This window comes from Phodopus roborovskii, unplaced genomic scaffold, assembly GCF_943737965.1.
Source record: "Phodopus roborovskii unplaced genomic scaffold, PHOROB, whole genome shotgun sequence".
Taxonomy (NCBI): domain Eukaryota; kingdom Metazoa; phylum Chordata; class Mammalia; order Rodentia; family Cricetidae; genus Phodopus; species Phodopus roborovskii.
Genome location: NW_026126689.1, coordinates 303,151 through 310,455, shown reverse-complemented (window position 1 = coordinate 310,455; position 7,305 = coordinate 303,151). Strand labels below are relative to the sequence as shown.

Here is a 7,305-nt window from a genome sequence, read left to right as displayed (position 1 = left end):
CGCCGAGCCGCGGCCGGGCGGAATGGCGGCCGGGCAGGGAAGTCGTGGGCGGAGGACGCCGAGGGCGGAGCGGAGCGGAACGGAGCCGGCAGGCCCGGGCCTGAGTCACCCGGCCGGCCGGCTGGGCTTGGCCTGGGCCGGGACTCGCGGGGCCAGGCCCGGGCTACGCACTGGGAAAAGCCGGACTCGGCGCGGCCTGCGTGTGTGTGTGTGTGTGTGGCGCCGGCCTCCGCGCCTCGCGCGCCTCCCCTCCCTTCCCCTTCGGCCCTGTTGGTTCCGTCGTGCTCTCGGGGAACCCGGGGCCCGCATTGTTGCGACGGTGCGGGGCATGATTATTGGGTAACAGTGCCGCCCCGGGCTCCGCTCCCTCCGGGAGCGCGGCCCGCCAGGCGCTCAGGGATGCGCTGTGCTTTCCCTAACGCACGGAGCCCTGGGGCGGCCGCCAGCGCACTGGAGTCGGGCTGGGCCCAGCGCGGCGGCCTCGGCGCGCCCCCGGGCCCGGCGGGAGCGCGCGCTCTGACCCCCAAAGGTAACCGGGCGCCGGGCCAGGCGGACCGTGCCGGGGGGTCCCGGGGCTCGCGCTCCGCTAGTGTTAAATCCCGCGTGGTCCTGAACGCCCCCTCTTCCTGTCACCTGTCCACGGATTAAGGAAGGAAGGAAGGAACGCATGCACGCTTATTCCTTGAGCCCCGATCTTCAAAGTTACGGGAGCAGCCAGGTCTGCCAAAGAGAAGATTCCCCCCCCCCCCCCTCCAACGAGGTCCACCGTTGGTGCTCGTAGTTAGTTCGGAGTCGTTGGGGGCTTGCGGTAAGGGCGCACGCACTAAAATGCAGCCGAGTTGTCCGAGTGTTGTTAGTTGCTCGCTCTTTGCTGGAGTGTCATTAAAACAGCCAAGGGCCGAGAGTGGGAATAAATGATCACTTTTTTTTTTTTTTTTTTAAGAAAGGCGCTTACAGGAGCGACACTGGAGGAACAAAGTTCCTTTTTACTTTAAGTTTCCAGGACCTAAAAACCTAACCACACTGAAGAGTCGAGTGTAGTTCAAGAAAATAAGGACATGGGAGTTTTCTTTGTGCGTGAAAAGGTTTCAAGGTGTTAGATTTTATTTTTACTTAAAATGTGTATTTGTTGCTTCCCGTAATAAGTTGAAACAGTTCTGTATATCAATTTAAATTCTGAGTATGCAAACACAAGACTGGCCTGTTTTTATCTCTTTTATGCCCATTTTTGGAGGTTTTGGGGGAGCACTTCTTACTAAGCCTTGGAGAAAAGGCCGAAGTGCTTTCTGAAAATGCTAACCTTCTCCTTTCCTCCCCTCATTGGCATCAGTTTTAAAAAAAAAAAAAACAAAAAAACAAAAAAACTATTTTTCTAAAAAGCCAAACAACTTTAAATATGCTAGAAAGTTTCACCAGTTTGCAAAACTGTCTTTACTGAGCCTTATGGTCAGGCCCTGGTAGGTGTGGCCCGAATTCCTAATATGCCACATACATCTGAGCTGATTTGGCCAGGTGTCTTCTAGGAAGCTTCACCTTCTTTATTTAATTTTGTCGGTGCAGGCTTGTTGTCCATGCAGGCTTGTTTCCCATACATTTTGACTATGAGATCATTGAAGATAAGGGAATAAATAAGTCCTTTACTTTGTATCCCTCAAATAACATAGAACATGATCTTGGTGGTGCCTTGAATGAAGTTTCTGGACCAACTAAATTAATCCTACTGCCCCTAGTTTTGGCTGCAGAAAGCATAGTCCTGTTGAGCTGGTTAAGAGTGCAAACTTTATGTTGCATGCTTCTCTAGAGTGAATTTTGTCATTCTTGTGTCTTCCCCCCATAACTGGTTACTATGTCCTAGGGGGGAATGTTGAAGGTTTCTTTAGTTGTGGAAATCCAAACAGTGTGAAATAATACTACTGGTTTAAGGGGTCACTATTCAGACTTTTCCAGTTATTGATTGATTGATTGATTGATTGATTGATTGATGAAAGCTTGCTTTTATCCCTTTGCCTTTGAAGTAAATAGAGTTACTATTTAAGGCTGCTTGCGACTGGGATGGTAGGCCGGCCCAGTTGTACCAAAAGTTTCTGTGGGAAAGTTTCAGTATGGAAAATGAAGTTAAAGGAACACACTTTTAAGTCAAGCAAAGTTACCTGGCATTCCTCAGATTTAATTTGTTAGGGCCTCCAAAAGTTGTGAATTACTTGCAGTTTGAGCCCTCTGTAAGTCCCAAAGCATAGTCTCTCTACTCTTACCAATGAAATCATAGGGTGAGTTGTCTTTGAGGATCAGTGGTTTCATTTTGAAATTATCTTTTAGATGTGTCTGGAGAGAAAGCTGTTAACTGTCTATTGTAAGGGACAGCTCTAAATTCATTTTTAAAGTGTGTGTAAGCAGACATGCTTGCATGTGTATGAACCACACAGTACACTTGTCTAGCCACCATAGCATACATGTGGAAGCCAGAAGACAAACTTGAGTAGTCTATTTCCTCTAGCTTGTGGGTCCCAGGAACCAAACTCAGTCCCTTAAATCTTGGCAGCAAGCACCTTAAGGTGGTCTTAAGTGAATCCATCTAAGTTTTCTTTAAGCCCTTAAAGTATATGGATTCGTGGGAATGCCGTAACTTTTAAACAAGCGGTGCACCCTGGGGAACTACCTTATAAAAGATAGCATACCATTCATGTTTGACCACCAGAATTCTAAAAAGCCCACATCTGATAGTATTTAATTTTCCCCTTGGGAAACCCGGGCAGAAGAGAGATAATTCTGCTCGTGTTCAGCTTGATTGCATTTCTGTTCTGTGTGAACTTCATGTTTCCTTCCTTCTTACCTCTTGTCAGCTTCGGCATCTCCATCTCAGGAAAGCTGGCCCTGCATCCTGTCTAGAAGCTTTCCCTGGTCCTCATGATGTCCTGCCTATGGTACTATCTCAGTGCTTAACCTTCTGATGACACTTGGTGGTTTCTTCCACTAGACTGAACTTTACCCAGGGATAGGGAAGAACAAATCCCATCCTAGTACCTAGCACAATGTTCATGTCAACATTCATGTACATCCTTCCATTGCAAAGCCCCATGAAGTGTAAGGACTGACGTTTAACCCTCCTTGTAGAAAAAGAAGGGTCCTGAGCTTCGTGTAGTTTCCATCAAGGCTAAGAAGGTATAAAGCCCAGGTGGGAGGTTAGAGCAAGATGGTGATCCCAGTTTAACTTTAAATTTTAAATTTATTTATATGAAATGGAGAGAAAGATTAGTAGGAACTAAAGTGAGATCACTTTTAGGATTGATGTCTGATCATTACAACAGAATGCATCATACGTAACTATGGTTGGCTCCCAAGAATGAGTTCCTGGTCCTTCAGAAAACACTGGAGAAGCCAGGCAGTGGTGGCACACACCTTTAATCCCAGCAGAGGCAGGTGGATCTTTGTGAGTTCAAAGGCCAGACTGGTCTATAAATTGAGTTCCAGGACAGGGCTACACAGAAACCCTGTCTCAAAAAGCAAAAAGAGGAAAAAGAAGGGAAAAGAAAACATTGGAGAGAACTTAGGCACTGATGGTGTAGACAAGAACAGTTGTGGAACTTTGAGTGTGATGTTATGACTCTTGCAAAAATTCTTAAAACCAGTTAATAAGCTAACAGTTTTTTAAAGGCCTGTGTCAGAAAATACTTAAGAAAACAGGCTGTCAATTTTAAGTTTGTATAAGTATGCACTGCTATAAGTAATTAAAATGGTTTAAGTAAGTAAAATGGTGGTGATTTTAGGTGAAATTATGTGCTCTTAAAATATTTTTTAGAAAAAATTAACCAAAATATAGCAATTTCAAGTCGGGGTAGAGAAACTTAATACCAAAAATACAGACTTTAAAGAAGATGGTCCAATTCAGAATTGTAATACATCCTTATAAAATATTGTAAACAGAATAAAGGGCAAATGACAAACTAACAAATGTTTTTACTACCAAATTTAATTTTTAGACTATCAAAGAGGGCTTGGAAACTAATGGATTTTTTTCACATGGCAAAAAAGGGGGGGATAGCCTAGAGTAGAAAATGTGAGGAAGTTTCGGCTTCACTAGTGGAGTTCACAGAAGTGGGAATTGTGATATTTTAAAATAAGCCACTCCTGTTGAGAAGATGGAGAAGTATGCCTATTCATTGCTAGAAAAATAATCTAAGTAAATGTAATTTTAAAAGTCCTTTTTCATGTGTGGGTGTTTACATGCATATATGTATATGTACCATGTGTGTGCCTGGTGCCTAGAGGCTTAAAGAGATCATTGGATCTCTCAGAACTGGAGTTCCAAGCCACCATGTTGGTTTTGGAAACTGATCCCTAGTCCTCAGGAAATGCTCTTACCTGCTAAGCCACTTGTTTAGTCCCCACTAAGTACAATTTTTCAAGAGCAAACTGCAACAGAAACTTTCAAAATAGCTAGCCTGATTTTAAGTGCTTTGTTAATGATATAGAAAGTGATAATAGATTAATGATTCCCTCCCCCCCTCCAATGTGATTGAATGCCTTCTAACCCCAAGAAAAGGTTTGTCCATGTTGCTTTTGGCTGTCATGGAGCTTGCTCTGTAGACCAGGCTGGCCTGGGACTCAGCCTATCCCTGCCTCCAAGTGCTGGAATTAAAGGCGTGTGCTGCCACCACTTGGCTTAATGCCTTCTTATTGTGCATTTTTTAGTTTGGAGTTATTGTGGATGACTATTTTAGCATTATTTAGGTAAATATTTGCATTTCTGTAATACTGTATTGTATATTAAAGTACAAAAATACTAAAAATTAATATTTAATGTATACAGTTTGTGTGAGTATGAATTTTTGGAAGACAAACTGTTAGTAGTGATTATCTTTAAGAAGTGGTTCATTTTAGTTTTTTTTTTTTTTTTTTTTTTTTTGCCAGTTTTTATAGTGCACACTTATTTATAGATAGACAACTGAATTGGAAGTTTTTGGGGTCAAGGTGCTGGGGATGGAACCCAGGGAAGCCTCAAACTCTGTATGCTAGGCAAGTCCTCCACCACTGAGCTACATTCCCAACATAGTGAGATAATTTTCAAAAGCTTAAGTTCTAAGAAAATAGTAATATAAGAACCACTGCCAAGGTAGGCCATTGTGCTTATTCAGTGCAGAAATGACTTGGTATTTGAGTTACCTGCTCCCCCTTCCCATGTGCTAATGAGTAGGGGGGTCAGATGTCTGACTTGGTAGTCCCATTCTTTGTCTCTGTTCTCATTCATCCCCCTGCATCATTTTCTACACACTTTAGACCTTTTCCATTAAAATGTCTCAATCTCATGAAGCTCACTATGTTTTGATATTTTATTGTTTATTTAAAATAGCCTTCTTAGTGGAGGTTTCCTTTCTTTTCCTTTGAAGATATATATGTGTACACAAGTCTGTGTACAGGCACCTACCAAACAGTTGTGCAAGTCAGAGGACAAACTTGTAGCACTCAGCTCTTTTCTTCTACTATGTGGGTTCTTTAGATCAAACTCAGGTCACCAGGCCTGGGGGCAGGGCCTTTCCCTGCAGAGCCATCTGGGCAGCTAGCTGAGCATCCCATCCTGTTTTGCTTAATTCATAACTCCTAATAGGAGATACATTTTAAGTTGAATGTTGGAACTGTAGTGCCTTCATGTGTAGTAATAAAACTAAAAATTAATTACTTGACAGACACAGTGTATGCTTTGGAAAACTGCAAGATTTCAATTTTTTTGGGGAGTTGAGAGAAGATAGGTACACAGAAATTTGCATAAAATGCATAGAAACTGTCACCAGATTCAAGAGGGAAATGCCTTTACTACATAGAATACACTATATACACTAAATACACTATATATACACTAAAATAGTTATCTCTGCCTGATAGGCATCTTAAACTCACACCACAGAGAAAAGGTGAGAACTTAGTCCTTCCTTCCTGGAAAGGTTTGGAACCCTGTATGAGCATGAGGTTGATGAGCCATGGAGCTCACAGACTTCTAAGTCCCAAATGGAGTGGTCCGAGGAAGGGTGCAGGTGCCAGGCTTACTTTGGGGAAGTGGAAGAGTGGCTTGGGAAGGACACCAAAGAGGACGGGTAGTGTCGCAGAACACTGATGTTCAGCACTGTCTGTGCCAGACGTGCATATATGTGCTTTCTGACTTACTGGCTGCTGCTTCTCAGCTTTCCCCTCGCAAATGCTCACATTGGCAGAAGTCCATCTTTGCTGTTCTGGTTGGAACTAGACTTTGACATGTGTCACAGAAATGTATGATGTTAGTCACCAGATAGTCTGAAATTCAACTTGAATGCTTCTTATTGGGTATAGTGATGAAAGACCATCTATTTCAGAAAATATGTAGAGAGAGGTAGGCCGCTATGACCAGGGGACCCAGAAGATAGAAAAAGAAGGGAAGTTATAGGGATGTTGAAGACTCAGCCTGTTGTTAGCTCTTCAGTGGTAGTTTTGTACATGTTTGGGGTATAATTGACTTGGCCATTTGCACTGTTTGAAAGAATTCGGAGGTATGGCTTTGTTGGAGAAGGTGTGGTCTTGGGGGCAGTGTATTGCTACTGGTTTGGGCTTTGAGGTTTCAAAAGCCCATGCCAGGACAGGCACATGTGCACTCTGTCTCTGTCTTTCTCGCCCTCTCTCTGCTTGTGGGTTAGGATATAGCTCTCAGCTACTTACTTCTCCAGCACCACTCCTGCCTGCCACCATGCTCTCTGCCATAATGATAAATGGACTAAGCCTCTGAAACTGGAAGCCAGCTTCCAATTAAAGGCTTTCTTTTATAAGCGTTGCCTTGGTCATGGTGTCTCTTCACAGCAATAGAACAATGACTAAAACAATATATGTGTGCCATGTATATGTTTGGTGTTAGAGGAGGCCAGGAGAGGGTGGTCAGATCTTCTGGAACTGGAGTTAATAGCTGTTGTAAGCCACCAAGTGGGCACTGGGGACCTAGCTTGAGTCCTCTGGAAAATCAACAAGTTCTCCGTTTTGTCATTCCCTTTTCTTTTGTTTTTAATGTATGACATCACTTTGGCTATTCCAAAGTTTTGTTTCTGTCCTAATATTTATAATGAATAGACTCATTTCTACCTGTTAACTCCTTTTTCAGAATTAAAAAAAAAATGTACTTGTGTATGTGTGTGTTCATGCACAAGGGCACATCACCACGAAAAGGTTAGAGGACAACTTTGAGGAGTTGGTTTTCTCTTTCCACCATGTGGACTTGAAGATCACACTCAGATCATCAAACAAGTACCTTCATCTGCTGGGACATCTCACCAGTCCCTTGTAATAAAATCT

At 43.3% G+C, this 7,305-nt stretch overlaps 1 protein-coding gene across 1 annotated transcript in view; it reads left to right on the top strand.

Moving 5' to 3' along the window:
- Positions 1–787: 787 nt before the first annotated feature.
- Cul1 (cullin 1) overlaps positions 788–7,305 on the top strand; it is a 66,679-nt gene continuing 60,161 nt past the window's right edge. The window contains 1 exon segment of the mRNA XM_051174742.1: positions 788–808. The gene's annotated coding sequence lies outside the window, so the exon portion shown is untranslated.